This window comes from Toxorhynchites rutilus, chromosome 2, assembly GCF_029784135.1.
Source record: "Toxorhynchites rutilus septentrionalis strain SRP chromosome 2, ASM2978413v1, whole genome shotgun sequence".
Lineage (NCBI taxonomy): Eukaryota > Metazoa > Arthropoda > Insecta > Diptera > Culicidae > Toxorhynchites > Toxorhynchites rutilus.
Genome location: NC_073745.1, coordinates 259349702 through 259372025, shown reverse-complemented (window position 1 = coordinate 259372025; position 22324 = coordinate 259349702). Strand labels below are relative to the sequence as shown.

General features: G+C 38.0%; 1 protein-coding gene across 3 annotated transcripts in view; it reads right to left on the bottom strand.

Moving 5' to 3' along the window:
- LOC129765032 (uncharacterized) overlaps positions 1 to 22041 on the bottom strand; it is a 57309-nt gene extending 35268 nt beyond the window's left edge. Inside the window, exons 1-2 of one of the 3 annotated variants that reach the window (XM_055764837.1) lie at positions 21435 to 21837; positions 8320 to 8655 (exon numbers count right to left, since the gene is read on the bottom strand). The gene's annotated coding sequence lies outside the window, so the exon portion shown is untranslated. The other 2 variants (XM_055764839.1, XM_055764835.1) reach the window with 2 other exon arrangements.
- Between the last annotated feature and the right edge of the window lie 283 nt (positions 22042 to 22324).

Below are 22324 nucleotides of genomic sequence, written 5' to 3'. Positions count from 1 at the left end.
CCTCTATTGAAACTGAATCAAACGCCCCCTTTATGTCCAAGAATACTGAAGCCATTTGTTTTTTTTCGGCGTAAGCCATTTGAATTTCTGAAGAAAGCAACGCAAGACAATCATTCGTCCCCTTGCCCCTGCGGAACCCATATTGTGTATCTGAGAGTAGGCCATTCGTTTCAACCCATCGATCAAGGCGAAACAAGATCATTTTCTCCAACAATTTCCGTATACAAGACAGCATTGCTATTGGGCGGTACGAATTGAAGTCGGACGCGGGTTTTCCGGGTTTTTGAATAGCTATAACTCGTACTTGTCTCCAATCATCTGGAACAATATTATGTTCCAGAAACCGATTGAATAAATTCAACAAGCGATGTTTCGCCACACCAGGGAGGTTTTTCAACAAGTTGAACTTAATTCTATCCGATCCTGGAGCCGAATTGTTACAAGAAAGGAGAGCAAGAGAGAATTCTACCATCGAAAACTCGGAATCAAGATCGCACCTATCTTGTGGTATGTCTCGAACAATTTTTTGCACAGGAGCGGAATCAGGACAAACCTTCCGTGCAAAATTAAAAATCCATCGATGTGAATATTCTTCGCTTTCATTCGTTGATGAGCGATTTCGCATGTTTCGAGCCACTTTCCATAATTTTTTCATTGACGTTTCTCGTGATAAACCTCCCACGAAATTTCGCCAATAAGCACGTTTTTTCCCTTTGATAAAATTTTTGAACTGATTCTCAAGGGCTAAATACATTTGAAAATTTTCAGGGGTTCCACGTTTCCGAAAAGCTTTAAATGCATTCGATTTTTCTACATAAAGCTTGGAACATTGGCTATCCCACCATGGATTGGGAGGCCTTCGGCGAATGGTGGAACCTGGGATGGGTTTCGTTTGAGCGCGAACCGCGCTGTCATAGATCAAACGAGAAAGGAAGTTATACTCCTCCAATGGAGGTAAACCATCTCTGGAATTGATGGCTAGAGCAATCGCGTCCGCATATTTTTTCCAGTCAATGTGTCTTGTGAGGTCATATGCCATGTTTATAGATTCAGAAGAATTCGACCCAATGGTGATGGAAATTTTGATTGGCAAGTGATCACTACCGTTGGGATCCTGGATTACATTCCACTTGCAATCTAACGATAGTGAATTCGAGCAAAGCGAGAGGTCAAGAGCACTAGGGTTAGCAGGAGGTTTAGGTACACGTGTTGTTTCCCCAGTGTTCAAAATGGTCATATTGAAGCTGTTACAAAGGTCATATATCAACAATGAACGATTGTCGTCGTACTGTTCCCCCCAGGCAGTTCCGTGAGAGTTGAAGTCTCCCAAGATCAATCGTGGCTCAGGAAGGAGTGAGCACATGTCATCAAGTTGTTTGCGGCTAACCGCAGCTCTCGGAGGCCAATACAAGCTGACAATACAGAGGTCTTTGCCTCTGATGTTTGCATGACAAGCAACAGCTTCGATCCCTCCAATAGTTGGAAGGTCAATTCTAAAAAATGAGTGGCACTTATTGATCCCCAAAAGCACCCCTCCGTATCTATCATCACGGTCCAAGCGTATAATATTAAAATCGTGGAAAGAGATATCATCTCGCGAAGAAAGCCACGTTTCGGACAGAGCAAAAACATCACAATTGAAGTTATGAATTAAAAATTTGAATGTATCCAATTTAGGGATAAGACTACGACAATTCCACTGTAAAACAGTGATATCTCCGACCTCTCTATTTGAATTAGACATCAAGAGAGATAATCATTGCAAGGAGGGGCCATGTTTGCATCAATTGTTGCAAAATTGTCTTTAATACTGGAAGCATTGAGATGACAATGGTTCTGATGGAGTCGGAAACATTAAAACACTTGAAGATTTGATCCAAAAGGTCAGACAACTTTATAAATCCCGATTGGGAAGTTGAACTGGACGGAAAAATAGGGACAGTTGGGGTTTTTGATGTCCCCTCGAGTGCTGGGTCGTTCGAAGATGAAATATTCCCACGGAAGCCAGGAGGAACCTGATTTTGCTTGTCCGCTGCACTCGATTTTTTAGGCAAGCTAACAGAGGATATAACCGTGGGGACTTGTTCTTGAACTTTGGGAGTGGTCACATTTTTGCGCCGGGGATTCCCTTTGAAAATAAACGGTGTGCCCTCGCTAGCTGTGTCCGCTTCCATTTCATCAACTGGCAACGCGGAAAAGGTATTGTGTGTTGAGATTGGTTGTTGTTGTTGAGCCAGTAGAGAAGCGCCCTTTAAAATTTCCGCAAAAGTACGTTTCGAGCGTTCCTTTAAAGAGCGCTTCTGCTTCTCCCAGCGACTCTTGTAAGTTTCACAAGCTGAGAGCACGTGTGGGGATCCTCCGCAATATGGACACTTATGCTCAGTCGCACTGCAGGATTTCCCCACATGTTGCTCTCCGCAAGTGGCACAGCGCTCCTTGTTGGCACAATAATCTGCTGTGTGACCAACTGACTTGCATTTGTTGCAAGTCATGGGCTTTGGCACGAAGAGTCGCAGTGGTAGCCTCAATTTGTCTACCATAACGTAGTCAGGGAGGGCGGAACCAGCAAAAGTTACTCGAAACGAGTCGGACGGCGTGAATTTTGTTTTTCCCTCTTCCTGGGACACTTTTCCTAACTGTTGGCAGTCCAAAATTTTAACTATCGACCGAGGAAGCTTTTTAAATCTGCCATCTCCCTTTTTTATAAATTCGCTCGTCAGACCCGTTTCTGTAATCACCCCCGAAATTTCTACGTTATGGCAGGGCACATAGGCGTGATATTCTAGGATGAATCTATTGTCGACAACAATCTCGTTAGCTTGCTTCCGATCAGCCACGACAACACGCAGTTTGTTCGGTCTAACCTTTCTCATTTCGACCACGGAGGAATAATTTTTTGTCAGATCTTTCATAATCTGAATGACATTCAGCGATTTCCCGTTGGGTTTGGGCCGGAAGAAAACAACCCATGGACCAGTTCCAGGTGCATCCTCTGGATAAACCTTGACACGGGGAGAGGACAAAACAGAAGAAGAAGACGAGGACGAGGTTTGGGCGGGAACGGGGACGGTAGAGGGGGGAGATGAGGTGGATGGTTGAGAGGGATCAGGAGCAACAGATGAGGAATGCGAGGTCGATGGTTGAGTTAAAACGGGGGGGTTCGGGGGATGAGTGGCGAGGTTTGTGGATTTCTTAGAGGGGGGCTTTTTAATCGACGACTCTTCTGTATCACACGGAACGCGCTTAAGCGATTTTCCGGCACCTTTTTGTGCAACGGAAAGGGAGTCATCGAAGGAGATCTCCATATTAAAAGACCCCCCACCTTCATCAATCATTTATGTGGCTGATAATTGCAATAGTTTGAATGATTCCTATAACCTAATAAAAAAAAAACAAAGAAAAACAAAAAATAATAAAACTACTTGCTAACGCACACCAGTGCGATGATTGCGGTAACGGCTGCTGCTCGATCGGATGATTGCAGACGCCGCTGCGATTGTGCACTTTTCAGTCCGGTGCTCGTTCTCACGTTCTCACTCACAGCGATTCACACGAGATGCACCAGTACAATTTAACTTAGCGATCGGCTGATCGCGTGTTGGGCGCTCGGCACAAATGAAATGGTGTATCACACCACTAAGCGCGTTCTTCCACACTGATATTGTGTGCGTGCGATTGACCACCGTGTCCGACTCCAATTTGCGATGGCGATGAATTGGCGAGAAATGAAAGCCAGCCACTTTGGCAGGCCTTGTTGCGGCTTCTCCACTCGCTGATTGCGAGGTTGAACACAATGTCCACAAGACCACGGTAAACGCGTGATAATAAAAACACCAGGGCGAGTAAGGTTAATAACAGCTTACAGCACTCGATCACGATTACGGGAACGCGAAAGTAAACGACTGATTGCTTGCGCTGTCCAGACTTGTAGCGAAGATAAATGAATTAAATTTGAAACATCAAGGAACAAAAACTGAAAGCACTCTTGTTGTAGACGAAATTTAAAACGATTCGAAAATATTGAGACCAAATTAGCAGATTAAAACATATAAATACGATCGTTATTCAGATTAAATTTCTTTGTTACAAAATGAGTTCGATAAAAGATTTGAAGATATTTCAAAAATAGACGACATAATAAAATTCATGTAATTTCCATTTAATGATGCAATCAACAGAGAAGAAATATCAATGAAATTAAAAAGTATCAATCGAAAATAAAATCGTCAGTTTTAATGGCGATATATTTCTAAAATCAAGATATGAAGTTCTTGGTTTCGAAGGTATTCTAAATTAAAAAATATATTTACTGTACTTATTGGAATTTACTTCGCGAGGAAATGTGTTGCATTTTTGATAACTTTGAACAAAAATATGAAAAACATTACATAAATATACAACCTAATGCTTCCAGCACTTTATCCAATACAAAACAAAAACCAAAAATCAAAAGTGACCTGAACTCTTCAACAACTTTAGGCATCTCGAATGTTATTCCCAGATATTCTCTCGAAGCATTTCATCCTAATATCGAGACGGCGTTACGAATTTTACTGACTTCCAATTACAATGGCATCGTGCGCACGCAGTTTCAGCAAACTTAAATTGATTAAAAATTATCTGCGTTCTAAAAAAAGCCAAGACCGATACAATGGTTTCACAATTCATTTGAAAAAATCGCTTAAGAATCGCTGAGACCTTGATTTGGATGCAGTTGTGGATCATTTTGATTCAGCTAAAGCACGCAAGGCAAATATTTGACTAAAGAATAAGGGAAGCTGATAATGATATTTCTAGCCTTCTAACTAGCTTTCTTCTTCAGCGAAGAAACTGCTCAAAGTAAACATTGGTATAAGTGAGTAGTTTGCTCAAAATATCACAATCTCAAAACTAGTGAAAAAATCGAAAAAAAGTGGTATTGTTTGTGGCGTCATTTTTGTAGTTTGCCGGGGGCGCTGTCTACCCTCACTACGCCGCTGCTCATCATTATATGTTATGTAACAATAAAAATTAAGAAAAAAAATTACCTGTTCAATTGCACAAACTAGCCATAGGAGAATAGGCCTCGAGAGCCTAACTTCAATGGACCCCGAGGCTTAGACGAGGTTTGAGATTTTGGTGGGCGATCCGCCTGATTCCTAAGAGCAGTAACAAGAGGCATATAAGCTTCAAAATGACAAAGACTTATCGAACTAGACGGCGCATATTACTGAATTCAATTACGGCCAAACTCAACCAACTCGCGCAAAACTTTATCTTGCAAACTTGCACTACCGAAGCTTTACAGCCAACCAAGGATAGTTTTCCAAGAGGCCCCTTATGTGACCCGAATGACTACGCGGAGCTATTTTGTCGAGTGAAGATACAGAACGGTCGATGGATAGAGTGGCTGTTCTCCGTGGAAATAGACCATTAATTTTCATTACAAATCAAAGTCAAATTGTTTGTTCCTTAGTTTCAAATTCGATTGAATCTGCCAAAAAAAAACTTTCCTTATGAAGGATAATAAAAAAATCACAAGAGGGTTGTGACCAAGACACGACCGCATAATTGACGTAGGATTCCGTTAGGCTATCGGTTGATTTTGGATATGTTTGAAGAATTACATCGTTAAACTCTTTGATAATGATTTGGTTTTAATTTCTCTGTTAGGGAACACATTTCAGTAGGAACAAAAGTTCCCCCTAATTTCATGTATTTGCAATGTCGATTTCCCTCAGGCAGCTTGGTTTTGATGTCTCTGCTAGGGACCCGCCGCATGTGTCGTCAATTTCGACCAATCAGAGGTGGATATTTCCGTAAGGATTGGAGTTGAGATCCTTCAATTGTTCGATAGTTAGTTTCATGAAATATATTATTTTCTTCAATATAAAAAATTGTTTGGAGTGCCAAAATCGATTGACGTAAAAATTTCATCAATCCATCATGAAATGACTGAGCAATAAGCGTTTGAAATCGGACAATGTTCACGATGTGCTTGATTTTCGATTATCAATTTGTACCTCAATTTGTTCCCGAAAGACGTAATCCTACGTCAAAAACGCTATGCTGAACGTTTTCTGAAACGAGAGATCCGGGGAATAAATCGGTCCTTTGTCGCAGCAAAAGTTGCGATTTGAAAATTTTGCCTAATAGAATCTACCAGCTTTCAGCAAATGGTTCGGGTGTCAAATTAGTTCTCCATACTTCAAACCCTTGTACCATCGGCTAATGTGTACATATGTGATAAGATCCCTGTCGAAAAACGTTCCGTCCTCCAGCAAATGATGTTGTGTAACAATCCGTGTGCCGTGTACCGATCCGATTGGGTGGGATGAATGAAATGCGAAACATGGTTTCTTTATAATCAGGTCGAGGGATGAAAGGAAGCGTATGCGTGAAAAGGGTAATTGGGTCTAGGATGATTGCCGTGCGTTGTTTCAAGAGCTAATCAGACAAATGTCCTGTGAAAGCAACTTGTTCGACTGAGTGAAAAGGGATAATTGGGTTAATCTGTTAATTAAATTTTGACGGGGACTAATCATCGGCATTGCACTAAACACCGCAACGAAAATAAACGCATTATTGACGACGACGAGCGTAATGTGACAACTTGTCCAACTGTTTTGCTTGGTTTCAATTGTACGCCCACAAAAAAAAAATGGGTGGGTTATATCTATGATATAACCGCAAGGTTGACGTGGGACTATCTTAGCGTAACAATCATTTGTTTGTATTGATTAAACTTTTGATTGAATGAAACAATTCCCGAATTCAATTGAATTCAATATATTTGCTTTTTGAGTAAAAGGATTGTATAATTCCAGACACTTACTTTCGATTTTGACATGTACGTCGAACGCATATTGTTTAATCAATAAGCGTCATCGCAGCAATTGGTTATCAACATCTTGCCTGATCATCAAATGGTATGCGTAGGAATTCAGTGAGCAGAAGATATGAAGGCATATCCTTTGATGCAATCTTGAATAACCGAGCCAAAGAGTGGTGTTCGTACCCGCTTTTGTAATCCGTGTTAGGATAACACTTTTCGGAGTGCAAAAAAAACGTGCGAGTGCAGAAGTACCCCCGGAAGACCGTTTTGAGGAAACATATTCCAGTTTGCACAAAGGTAAGCGAGTACAAAAGTACTCGCAGTTTGCATTTATTTGCTGAGCCGATTTCACATTTCAGTCGGAACAAAAAAGCCCCAGACTTACATGTATTTGGAAGGCCGATCTCTCCAACGCTACTTGGTTTTGATGGCTGTGTTAGGGAAACCGTAGATCGGGCCAATCAAAATGAGGCTGTTAGGGCGTTTAGATAACGCTTAACATTTTAAAGATTCAAGATTCAATAAAGATTCAATTGTTTATCTAATGAAAAATAACATTTTATTAATTGCGATAGAAGTGTAGAAATATTCCCTATCAATTGATGCAATCATCTTTCCGATCCAGTAAGAAATTTTCGAGTTATAAGCATTCGGAATCTTTCATTTTTTCCTACATGTTCTGTGTTTAGGTTTTCATTTTACCCCCATATAATCCGGTTAGACGTAGTCCCACGTCAAAACAAGTGTAACGATTGCAGACATGTGGAATTCCACACCGTGCTCAAAACATCCATCACCACCAGCAATAAATCATCGGATCGTCAGACAGCAGGAGCGGTGCGGCAGAGCTCTAATGACCCCCATCGCAGCCATTATTCAAATGAACCCCGTAATCGACGATGGCGACGAGTGGTGTTGCACACTTCCGATGAGTCGTTTTTGAAACGTCCTCCTGGTGATCATTTGTAACAAAGCCATTTTAACAAGTCAGCTTTTGCTGGCTCGGCTATCCGGCTGGAAGAAGTGACACTAGCACAAACACGAAAGCCATAAACGATTCGTGAATTAATACGTTTTTCCAAGGGACAGATTCTCTTTGATCCTGACAATGGCCTCTCGTTGGGGCTGAATACGTGACTAACGCGCGCTGGATTTAGGTTACACGTCTGGCAGTCTCCATCAAGCGGTAGCCGTATTTCGATGTATATTTATTACTGGGACCGGCCAATCAAGGGATGTTTCTATTGTCAGCTTTCGTTTGAGAATAATATTCGTAAATTTAGAACCAACGAAATGGTCATATGGACCAATATTTTTTTCTTCACTAATAACGGCTCAGATCCCTAGAAAGGCTAATTTTAGTCGAATCTAAATATTATGACTAAAATTTGCTTTCGATAATTTCATGTTTCCAGCAAATCACACACAACAGTGTAGTTACAATTCATATGAGCATTTTCCCTTGAGAATAAAACAATAAAGCGATGTTTTCATGTGATGAATACCGATGCATGGAACATTGATCAAATCGACTGTCTGGTAAGTGGACAGTGTAAATATCAACTAGAGAGGAAGATCAACGACCTAAGCTCTTTTTTCAGAAAGTTCTGAGAGAACGATACACCAGCTTGGATTTGGGGAGAACTGTACCGCCTGTAAAATAATGCAGAAGAAAAATATGAACGATTTCATTTACTTCAAACCGTATTGTTGAGCATCCCTCGCGATACCACGTTGAATTCCTCGGCTCTTATGCAGAACTGATACCGCAACCGGATGACCATTATGTGCCCATCGTCCGTGTGCTTGATTCAGTTTGGCAGGAGGACGTGACACAGATCCTGTCGAAGGCCAAAGGTGTGATTATAATTATGTTGATTACGAGACGGTGATAGGATGATATGGGTCCACGATGACGACGTCGTGGGTGATGATGATGATGATGATGATGAGGTTGACAGCGGGGGAGTGTGTCACTAGCCAGAAGAACATGTTTGGACAGTATTTCGATTTTTCGAACCAACATGACCTCCAGCTGGCCGAGCAGAAGCGAACAGGAAAATGAACAACTGGTAACGACATGTCAGATCAGCAAGGTTCCAGTCAGTCAGTGTATAGTGCAACTTTAGGGCTCTTAATTCGAACGAATTTAATTTTCATGATTACCCGCTGCCTGCCGGATGCTCTGTTTGTTCGAGTGCTGCCAGACAGCGGAGCTTTACAGGAGTTTGTCCATTTCGTTATTCCATTCCATTCATTCATTGAACGTGACCGGAACCAGCGACACATAAATATTTCCTGATTGCAGTGTCTCTTTTTTGGGCTAGCTATCGTGTCATATTCTCGGATCCGTGTACTACCCAGTCGAACGGTAGCTTGTGGGAGAGAATGCAAACTAACTACCGTTTGACAACGTGTGGGTGGACGAGAGCTAGATTTTCATAAAGACGGGAAATGAATAGTCTTCACCTGGGTTACTTGTCTGGAAGGGCTTTGCGAATCTTTTTATCCATGGCTGGAAATTCATGAGTCGTTGTATCGGATAATCTTCATAATACAAAATAGACCGAATTCATGACTACTCGTCTTAGGAGTTGGCAGCACTATCTCAGATAGCAGACCCATGTGTTCATACAACGTTGTGGGTGTAAACACATGGGTCTTTTAGGCAACTTTGCATACTTGAAATATTCAAAAAGGAATTAGACTACTTTTTGAAAAGGACCAAAAAATGTTCTTGATTTTTTTTCAAAATTTTTAATTCTCATATGAACAGCTATTACAATTTCCAACAAGTTATCCATATATCGGAAGATGGGCACTTTTACAGGTAAAAAGATTTCTACGACGACTTTTCCATGTTTTCTTTGAAAAAGTTACAACAAAACCATTTGTTTAAAGTCAAGATAGCGATATAATGTATCGACAAAGTTTTGGATCTTATTAAAATATGAACTTTCGTCGAAGCCGTCAACTTTCTATCGTTCAAAGTTTCTGGGATATAAGGCATTTTTGTATGAAAACTCCTGAAAAAATAATGTTTTACTCGTAACATTTTTGTGTGTAAATTCTCGCGTTTGACATGTTCTTGACATGTTTCTAAACAGAAAAAAGTTAGCAGAGCATGTAAATCGCGATAAGTCATACATAAAATGTTACGAATGAAACATTAATAGTAATTTTTCAAAATAACCCAGGAAAAAGATGTTGTTCGAAAAAATTTTTCTCTCCGAAAGTGTCCATCTTCCGAATTTTGTGGTGACTTGTTGGAAATTGTATGGAAAATTCATATCTTTTTTTCAGAATTTAAAAAAAACATGTTTTCGAGACAAAATAATTTTAATTCTCAATGTTTTTTTTTCATTAATTTTTTTTCAAAAATTTCTTCGATATTTTTTAATAAAAACTTAAATAATTTCCTACATTTCATTCTTTAACCAACATTTGGTAGAGCACACCGTTTATTTGGGTAGAACGTTTACTCGAATGGTGAATAGTCCCGAATGAGAAAGAAAGAAATATTCGAAAAAGATTAATATTTTGCCAATAATCCTGATAATAAATTAAAATCAGTTGAGCACCACCCGACAGAGAAGCTCATTTGTCAAAGAAGGAATAATTTTCTGTAATAACTAAATTAAAATTTTGACGTGGGACTACGTCTAACCGGAGTATATGGGGGGTAAAATGAAAACCTGATCACAGAACATGCAGGAAAAATTGAAAGATTCCGAATGCTTATAACTCGAACATTTTTTACTGGATCGGAAAGATGTTTGCATCAATTGATATGAAATATTTCTACGCTTCTATCGCAATAAAATGTTATTTTTCATTAGATAAACAATTGAATAACTGCAAAATGTTGAGCGTTATCTAAACGCCCAAACTACCTCGTTTTGATTGGCCCGATCTACGGTTTCTCCAACACAGCCATCTAAACCGAGCAGCCTTGGGGAAATCGACATTGCAGATACATGGAAGTATGGAGACTTTTGTCCTCACCGAAATGTTTTCTCTAACACAGACTTCAAAACCAAGCAGCGTTGGAGAAATCGACATTGCAAATACATGAAAGTCGGGGGTATTTTTGTTCCGGCGGAAATGTGTTTCCCTAACACAGACTTCAGAATCAAGGTGTCTGAGGAAATTGGCATTGCAAATATATGTTATTAGGGGGCGTTTTTGTTCCAATTTAAATGTGTTTCCCTAACACAGACTTTAAATCCTAGGAGCGTGGGAAAATTGGCATTGCAAATACATGCAAGGCGGGGGCATTTTTGTTCCGGCGGAAATGTGTTTCCCCAACGCTGACTTCAGAACCAAGGTGTCTGAGGAAACTGGCATTACAAATTCATGCAGGCCGGGAGTATTTTTGTTCCGACTGAAATGTGTTTGCCCAACGCTGACTTCAGAACCAAGGTGTCTGGGGAAATCAGCTTTGCAAATAAATGCAAACTGCGACTATATTTGTACTTGCTTGCCTTTGTGCAGACTAGAATATGTTTCCTTAACACGGTCTTCTAAACTTAGGAACCTGGGAAAATCGTGCAGACACATGAGGCGAATGAACTTGAAGCCTCTATAGCATAAAAAGTATAAGTTGAAGTTGTTGATTCATGCAAGCCGAGGGTATTTCTGCACCCGCATGTTTTCTTTGCACTTCGAAAAGTGTTTTCCTAACCGGGATTACAAAAGCGGGTACGAACACAACGCTTTGGCTTATTGAAGATTGCATTGAAGGATATGCCTTCATATATTCTGCTCAATGAATTTCTACGCATACCGTTTGATGATTAAATAAAATGTTGATAACAATTTGCTGCGATAACGCCTACTGATTAAACAATATGCGTTCGACGTGCATGTCAAAATCGAAACTGAGTGCCTGAAGTTCATCAAATCAAGCAAATTCGCGGTTCGAGAAGTACGTACACTTGAGAGATGCAAACTTTAGAGGGAAATGTAAAATAAAATAATCGTATAATTCTTCCGTTCACATATTTTATCCTAGGCAACATACCAAACGTAAAAGGAATGTCGTTTACTTGTAACGAAGAACATAATCTATGACAATGCATGAATTGAGCTTACATGGCATTTATTAAACCTTTTTACTCACAAATCAAATATATTGAATTCAATTGAATTCGGAAATGGTTTCATTCGATCAAAAATATAATCAATACAAACAAATGATTCCTAAGCTAAGGTAGTCCCACGTCAACCTTGCGGTTATATCATAGATATAACCAGTTCGAACATATAGAACAAAAGAACAAACAGCAAGAAAAATTTCCATAAAATATTTTTCTTCATTGGTACTCAAGGGGGTCTTCGTGCCCGCTACTAAGCGAACAATCATGAGCTCATAACTCAGGGCCTTCGGCTTGACCATCTTTGTGTGTTATTCTAGCTTCTACGTCCACGCAAAAATCATCATGTCGCCTAAATCCCAGCCCCGCTCACATTCCGGTCTGCTGCATCGGTAATTGGTGCTATTTATAACACAACAATGGAAGCCTTATATTAACAGTCCCTCTGTATATATAGCAGAACTGTGAACATTCGAACAATAAGAATATTCTTACGCCGAAAAAAGGCGACATGTGTTGTATATCGATAGAATAGGAATATTCTTACGCCTAAATGGCTACTATGTAATAGATAAAAATGTGTATTGATGAGATAGGAATACTATGGCTAATGTGTAACATACAACAAGAGAAAAATGTACATGATAAATTCGGCTCTGTTGCAGCTCAATTGCTAAATGAGCCTAATAAAAATAAACAGATGGGATAAAAAAAATTGGTACACCCGGGTTTTTTTCACGCGGGGGATATGTGGGTTATATCTATAATATAACCGCAAGGTTGACGTGGGACTACCTTAGCTTAGCAATCATTTGTTTGTATTGAATTAATTTTTGATTGAATGAAACAATTTCCGAATTCAATTGAATACAATATATTTGCTTTGTGAATAAAGAGATTGGATAAATGCCATGTAAGGTCAATTCATGCATTGTGATAGATTATGTTCTTCGTTACAAGTAAATTTAAGGACAGTCCTTTTACGTTTGGTACGATGCCTAGGACAAAATATGTGAACGGAAGAATTATCAAATGATTATTTAGTTTTACATTTCCCCCTGAAGTTGACATCTGTCAAGTGTACGTACTTCTCGAATCGTGCTTTTGCTTGATTTGATGAACTTCAGGCACTCAGTTTCGATTTTGACATGTACTTCGAATGTATATTGTTTAATCAATAGGCGCTTTTTTTTCGTAACCGAATTAATTTCGAGATCAATGTAATATAGCATCTAACGAGAATAAGGAACCGAGGTGACGCAATCCGAGTTGGTCGATGACCCGCCATCGGAAGCAGGAGCATGTCGCTAGCAAACCTGTGTTCCATCGACTGTCTGGCTAATTTGAAACATAGGAGACGATTTTTAGTTAGGTCGGCATACGTTTGCCCGGTTAATTTATGTAATGGATGATAAATTCAATCTATATACATAAAAATGGAATATTGTCTGTCTGTCTGTCTGTCTTTCTGTCTTTCTGTCTGTCTGATTCTTATGGACTCGGAAACTACTGAACCGATCGACATGGTGTGTAGGTGTTTTTGGGGTCGGGGAAGGTTTTTATGATAGTTCGAGACCATACAAATGAAACACAAATTTCTGCATAACTCGAAAACCAATCAAGCAAATGGAGTCAAATTTGGCATCTGAAGGCTAAATAACTCGAGAATCAATCACGCAAACGGAACCAATTTTGGGATGTGAGGGTTTTTGGGTACGAGAAATGTTTCTATGATGGAATGGCACCCGTCCCTCCTCTGGAATGGAAGGGGTTTTCAAAAAATTAAAACACATATTTCAATCAAACATATTCCAACCAAACATGATAATTGAAAATTTGCGGAAAACTCTGAATAAAATGGAAAAATTTGCGAAAATTAAATTCCCATATGTTCTACAATTTCATAGTGACAATCTTCGTTAGTCCATTTGATGTTTGCGCTAACGAAATAGATCTTTGTTCGAGAGTGGAAATTGATTTTAATGTGATAAAACTCATTCCTATAGCTTCTTCTATCTATATAAATAAAAATAGATCGCCGAATGTTTTGAATGTTTTTGGAATTGTCCCATTATGGGCTGTCTTCATTCTATCATATTTTCTGTTTCAAACATTTATTCCATGTAACGGAGAAATATGTTATTTGCAAGTGTTTGGAAAATCTTGAACGAGAATTGTGTCTGAAAATAATATCCTAAAAATAATATTATAATGACGAGTTTTGGTAGAAGTACGAGGAATTCTACAGTAAAAGGTAATTTCAAAGAGTAGATTAGAAGATCAATCAATGAACAGTTCTGCGATTGGACCCATGAACGTGCGTTTAGTAAGAAAACGTGAATGTCATAAAGAAAAATAAATTTTGGTCGGGACGAAGTTTGCCGGGTCAGCTAGTATACGATATATTTCAAAGCAAACATTCACCGCGCAAACGTAATGGACCAGGTTAACGTATACCGATCAACGCTCGCTAAGGCTTAACCAAAGGGACAAAGGGAAATTCTTTGTCAGATATAGGTTTTCCCAACAAAATTCTCCTGGCCATCTTCTCGTAACCTCATAGAATTAACTTAATATTTTATGTAAGGTACACTGGAGCAAATGGAGCCCCAAAAACCATTAGTTCAAAAATAAAGTGTCCTATTTTTAATGTTGTTGATTATTTTTCAAAACGAACTACACACATCACTACTATAGTTAATTAGGAATCTATACAGGGTGCGTGCGGTAATTTTGCACAAAGTGATGTATGTCATCAAATAATTATTTAAAAATCGTATATGTACTGAATTTTACTTTATTCATTTTCTTTCAAACAATAAAGGATTTTATTCGAAAAATTCGTTTTCATAGTCGCTGACCGTTGTAAGACGTAAGACGGAAACTGCTGCTAGTTCGTTTTACAATGTCGCGATTTAATGACGTCATTATCATCAAGATTTTTGACAACCAATTGTCGTGAGAGGGGCTTTATTAGTGTCCCGTTCAACGACATCTCAAACAAAGTAATCCAAGGGGTTGATGTCAGGACTGCTAGGCGACCAAACTTCTTTCTCCCAGAATTCTGGAATATTTCCCGCCAGCCATTTCTGCGTTTTTTAAACGGTTTTATTTAGCTTGCACTGTTTGTATGTTTGTATGTTTGTATGTTTGTAACATGTCTGTAGCGCTTTCCCACATTGATAGAAATTTGACCCCCTTCCTGTTAACCGATTGATCTGAAATTTGGAACACACCTTTATCTCTGCAGTCACTATAAAACTGCGTATTTAATAATCCTGAAAAAACAAGATGGCGACCGCTACAAAATGGCGGATTACATATTTTCTCAAAACCTTTTCAATATGGGTTTTTCCAAAACTACATCATTATGAGTATCAAATGAAAGGACTTGATTGGTAGATCGCATTTGTTTATAAAAAAATGCAAATCCAAAATGGTCGCCACCACAAAATGACATCATATATACACTCGACAAAAAAATAGAGGAACAGAGTGCGATGTCGAAAAATTTTAAGTGATTTTGACTTTCTGTAACTCCGTGAAAAATCTACGCATATCGATGCGATGCGCATTATTTAAAGCTACAGGTATTTGAATATTTTACGTACATATTTTTATCTTGATGTGTGTAGGTGTAGTGGGCAACAATATCAGGAAGAAATGAAAAATCGATTTTGCTTTATTTTTTCAAGAATGTTCTGGACTAACACAATTTTTTGTCAACCAACTCAACAGCAAACGCAATTAACCTAATCAACCAGCTTTTATTTGGTTCCTAGAACTTTCCTGTAGGATCTTCCCACACCAAGGTATTTCAGTTTGAATGAAAAATTACCCTTTCGTCTTTGATGATGGATAATTCAATAAACAACCATCGCGCCGCAAATCGAAAGGCAGTGTTGAAAACTCCAATAAATTCTGCACAAGGATAATCTATTATTTTGACGATAAAAAAAAATATTTAAATTTTTTTAATCGATTTTGAAAAAGTGCGAAAACAGAACTTTTATAGTGCCCTACAAAATCCACTGTAATTCTGCAAATATCGCATTAAGTTCTAATGTTCTAATGTTCAGAATATTCTTGAAAAAACAAAGAACACAGTTATTTGTGAAAATGCAAATCCAAAATGGTGGCCGCTACAAAATGGCGGATTAAATAGAATCCCATCAATATGGGTATCAAATAAAGGGCTTGATTAGTAGATCACATTTATTTATAAAAAAATGCAAATCCAAAATGGCCGCCACCACAAAATGGCGGACCACATATTATGTCATAACCCCGTTAATATGGGTATCAAATGATAGACCTTGACTAGTAGAACATAGTTATTTGAAAAAAATTCAAATTCAAAATGACCACCACTACAAATCGGTGAAACGACGAAAAAATTGAATCGCGGGGTCAAAAAATTAAAACATTGAGCTTTTTGAGGCACCCCTAAATCATATCCGATGGAGCTGAGATCTTGAACAGGACTCTTTTTTTTGGCCAATAAACAAAATGTACATGGTCGGTTCTTTAACCCTTTGCGGTCGGAATTAATTTCCCTAGAAAGAAATCCTCTTTTCTTTCCACGCTAATAATATTTTGTTTATAGAGAATAATGTTACATATTATTCATAGAAACTCCGTATACATTCGTAAGAAAGTTCACTAGACATTAAAATTCGTTTAGAAAAAATTTAAACTATTTCATCGTTCAATAAAGTATTTAGTATGATTCCTTGCTTTGGTGGCTGAGAACAGATAAACGACCGCAAAGGGTGAAACTCGATGATTATTTTTTTTCCATACCTTCATTGCCACTCGGATAAGTCCCAAAGGTCGATTTTCAGGTAAACATTTTTTTTTTTGTTTGAAATAACACCAAATCTCGACGTTTCATGCATTTTTAAGGCATAGATATAAAAATTTGGATTTTCCAAATTTCATGTTCCACTAACGTCTGGGTGTTTGCAGTTAAGTTATGACCAAAAGAGAGAGTCTATGTAGAGAAATAGCTGATGCCACTTACAGCACATTCATTTTGAGCCCCACATTTTATACATTTGAATACAAAAAATCACATTGTTCTATCAGCATTTTGTATTCGTTGGTCTACTCGAATTGCGTTACACAAAGGGAATACCTTCAAAGTAAAAAAGCTCACCAAAATATATTCACTTTTTTCAATCATAGCCATAACAAAGTTATTCACCACTATTGATTCCTAAATTGTACCCCGCGTACTCGGAACAACATTATGTCTTCAGTGTTCTCGAATCGTTTCTCGACATCGTTGTAACCATACACACGCACACACACCAGATGCCGGATCCAGCGTAGGCGCGTTCCCCGCCATTACGAGAGATAGACCAAAGAAATACATCAGAAAGTTGTCCCACTTCAAGCCATCAAAGATAACGAGGAAAAAACACCGCTCACGTCATAAATATTCAATCTTATCTTCAATCTTCTCCAATTCGATAATCATCATCTCGTCGTTCGTAAGCCATGGTATGTTGGGGCTGGTTTTTCCCTCCCCCCATTCCGACTATCAAGTGTATTACTCCATTCCCCATTTGGCGGGGAGAAACGTTTCAATCCATGGGTGCTTACGATGCACACATACTCCGGTTGCTTGCTCAAAGTCTGATTTGGAATCCCCCATTACACGCGGCAGAGTCAGTTCTGTGAAGTCGTTCGTACTGGAGTGAGGCAAAGGAAGTGTGGAAAACGGAATAGACTCATATCAGGATAGGAAACGAGGGTGGTGAAAGCGCAATTCGAAACATTGAATAATCTATGAGACACTGAAATTGGATGTTTCATTGGAGAAGAGAATTTCGCTTGAAGTAGGGTTAACCCATGTTGAGATATCGAATTTGCACTCTGATTAGGAACACTTTTCGTTTACAATGTCGTTTACATCAAATATTTCCCAAAGATGTATGGCCTATCACACGCCCCTTTCGTTCGTTGGCTTTTCGATAGGTTGAGCAACGTTTCCTGTGCCTGTTGGAATGCTTCACGGAACCGATCAATGCAATCACATTTCCTTCATTTGCATTTTTTACGCTCTACGAACTTGAACAGTTTCTCCGAAGGATGACTGAGTCAATATACACGTGGGGAATTCAACCATGTGAGTAGGTTTGTATTGCGGTAATTTTTAGGATGGTATATTTGGGAATGTTACGTTAGGTTCGTCTCCGGTATAATTTGTGATTGTTTGTTTTAATGATAAGTCTACTTTCAACAGAAAGGTATAGAGTGTAATATGAAAATCGTTAATTTGAAGAGTAATCTATATAAATAAAAATGTAAGGCAAAATCTGTTGGTAAGCGGAAAACCCGAAGAAGGGATGGTCCGATTTTAGCTTTCTTTATTTTGTTGTATTCGTCTCTTCTCGTAGATCAATATAGTGGAGAGAAAAATGAAACATCAAAAAAAAAAAAAACATCAAAATAAGCGTTGTTAGTCCATTGGAAGTTCGCGCTATCAAAATTGATCTTTGTTCGTAAGTGGAAATGGATTTTCAGGCGAAATAACGCATTACCATATCTTATATCTATCTATCCATATAAATAAAAATGTAAGGCAAAATCTGTTGGTAAGCGGAAAACCCGAAGAAGGGATAGTTCGATTTTAGCCTTCTCTATTTTGTTGTATTAGTCTCTTCCTGTAGATAAATATAGTGGAGAGAAAAATGGGAAAATTTTCGGAAAACTCTGAAGGAAGGTTGGAAAATTCGGAAAATTCAATTCCCACATGTTCGAAAATTACATCAAAATAAGCGTTGTTAGTCCATTTGAAGTTTGCGCTATCGAAATTGAGCTTAGTTCGTAAGTGGAAATGGATTTTCAGGCGAAATAACGCATTTCCATATCTTATACAGGTCGGACTCGATTATCCGGAGTATTGATTTTTTTTTCACTCCGGATAATCGAATCCTCCGGATAATCGAGTCAAAACAATTTTTTGTTCTTTATTTGTGTTTTTTTGCATGTATTTTTCGTTTTTTTGAAAATAAAAGTCTAATTTGATTTTGATTCATCCCCTTAAAGTCAGAAAACACCTTTCTCACATGAAAAAAAAAATAATTTATCCAGATTCTCTCAGGAGGTAATAGACGATCATATTTGATTAAAAAAATCCTCCTACGCATATGATCGAATTTCAACAATGACAGAGTTTTAGAACTTTTTTTGTTTCGGACTCTGTTGCTACAAACTGGCTCTACATTAAAAAGTACGCTACAGAAGACGATTCTGATGCTTTCATTTGAAAGATGAGAAAATTTAGTACAGGATATAGTAGTGGAACAACTAAATTAGTGAATTTTTATAACATTTTGGAAGTGAAACACTAAAAAATAAATAATTTTTAATGTGTTATTATTAATTTTATCCTAAAAATTTATATTAAACTAGATTGTTTCTATCAATTAAAATGAAGTTCTTTAACCGCTCCACAATTTGTTCTTTGACGCACAACTTCTATCTTTCTTAATTTGGCTGCAATATCAATATAAACAATTCCTGGTGAAAATTCAAGCAAAATTTTCAAAAATCACAATTTTTCCCCACTGTACATGTAATAGCCACTGAAACTTCACCTTAACGTTGAAAGGTTATATTTCTTCATGAAATAAGCCATATTTGAAATATAAAAAAAAATATTTTTTCCAAAATGAATATTATCGAGCCCAAAATTGTATATAATCGAAACACATATAATCGAGTCTATTAGTCGAATAATTTCATTTGATGCCAATATTGGGGGGATTGCAAAAAAAACATAGTCGACCATTTTGGGGCGGCGACTTTTTCGAATTTATGTTGTTCATAGTGTAGTGTATTCTCCAAATCAAGCCATTCAGCCATTTTTTTGCGGTGGCCAAATTGAATTATTCAAGATCATGAAATACGCAGTTTTATAATGATAGTAGAATTAAATGTATGTTCCAAATTTCAGATCAATCATTCAACAGGTACGGGGTCAATTTTCTATTAATGTGGGACAACCCAAAAAAACATTCAACATGCTATGTTCTACTAGTCGAGAACATTCTTTTGATACATTTTTGGACATTTTTCATAAATGTTCTACTAGTCAAGCCTTTTCATTTGATACCCAAATTGATGGAGTTCTGAGAAAATAAGTAATCCACCATTTTGAGTGGCCGCCATCTTAGATTTGTATTTTTCATAAATAACTATATTCTACGAGTCAAGCCCTTTCTTTTGATACCCATATTGATGGGGTTGTGAAAAAATATGTAATCCGCCATTTTATAGTGGCCGCCATCTTGGATTTTCATTTTTTATAAATAACTGCATTCTTCTAGTCAATCCCTTCCTTTTGATACCCATATTAGCTATTCAATATAGAATTATTATACAAATTATTCAAAATTTTCGTAAATCAAAAATGGAGAATGGAACACCTTGTATGATACTCCGGTTAATCGAGTCTTAAATTCCGGATAATCGAATCCCGGATAATCGAGCCCGACCTGTATCTATAAATAAAAATGGAAGGCCAAATGTGTTGGTAAGCGCAAAACTCGAGGAAGGAATGGTTCAATTTGTGTCATCTATATTTCGTTGTATTCGTCTCTTCCCGTAGATCAATATAGCGGAAAGAAAAATCGGAAAATTCGGAAAATTGAATTCCCATATGTTCTACAATTAGCTAACTAAGCGTTGTTAGTACATTAGATGTTGGCGCTAACGAAATTGTTTTTGTTCGAAAATGGAAAAGGATTTTCAGACGGAATAACGCATTCCTATATCTTCTATCTATATAAACAAAAATGGAAGGCCAAATGTGTTGATGTGCCCTAAACCCGAGGAAGGAATGGTCCGATTTGAGCTGTCTTTATTTTGTAATATTCTCTGTATCAAACATGTATTCCATGCAACGGAGAAACATGTTATTTCCAAATGCTTGAAGAATCTTGAACGAGAATTGTGTCTGAAAATAATGTTATATTATAAGGACGAATTTTTGTAGAAGTACTAGACAATTTATAGTAAAAGGAAATTGTAAAGGGTCAAAGGGTAATAAATTAATGAAGAGTTCAGTGATTGGCCTCAGTAATGTTCACTTAGTACGAAAACGTGGATGTTTGAAAGTATTCAAATCGAAAAATCTATTTTGGGCGGGACGAAGTTCGTCGGGTCAACTAGTGAAAAAAAAATTGAAGCGCGTAAAATGTGGTATAGAGAAAAAAAATAGATTTAAGAACCCTCAATCAATTGATAGCGACTTTACAAGAAATCCCTGATAATGAGAGGTGCTTCCTCTCATTCCCTTTGCTTTTGCGAGGAAACAAAACGCTCGTGAATGTGTCAACAATCATTGCCAAAACAACATCCATTGATCTACTCAACCATAACATTGATAACACCTGACTCTCGATGAACCCCGAAAACGGGAACTACAATATTATATCTAAATCGATCTCTCCCAGGTCGGTCAGGTTGGTAAATTTATATGCTAATAAATTCAAACCACAACCGATACCAACCATGGATTTGTGTGTTCTCACTTTCGCAGCAGAGTTCCGTGGCCATTTCGTACATGAATTTCAAATACTGCTTAGCGGTTTTCCCCCACGTTTCGCTCTCCTCTGCAAGGCGACTTGCACTGGACCTTCTGATACCGTACTTGCCGTTATCATCATCATCATCATCCTTTTTTGCACCGTCAGGTTTATCGTCATGGATTCGATGCTTCCAAGTTTCACATACGGAAACGATTGCTTCTCATACACGCTGTTTTAATAGTGATGTTCCCAAAAAGGAGCTTTCAAAAGCAAAACAGTATAATCCTTGCACATTTACGCGTACGATACAGTTTACATCAATTGCAGCACATTTCACATCCTTGGTAGTCAAATTTTATTCGTCATAATGAATGGTAGCCAAAAAAACGGATGGTAGTAAATACATTTAGATTTTAAATATCCCACGTTTGACCTCCACGTGCACGAATGAGTTTGGCTGAACACATTTATATGATACAGTTTTAACCACGCGGAAGATGTGATTTGTGGTATTATTACGCATTTAATGGTATTAAATGTTCCATTAAATTCAAATGCGCAGTGAACAATCACAATGCACTAACCTCATCTACCGAGAGATAGAGACTGATTGTTATGCAAATATGTGGTTTGGTGGTATGAACATTCTAATCTAATCCTATTTCCTACGAATAAGCAACAACTGATTAGTTACGGCTTTCCGTGCGTCCAATCCCTGATACCACTTCGAACCTTGTCTATTATTGATAGACGTTTGCAATTTGCCACCAGGGCTCTATCCCATAAAACTATTAAAGTGGCGTGGAGCGTTATTTTCGTTCACCTCCAAGAACTCTCACTGAATCATTTACGGAGACAATTATCCCGACGAA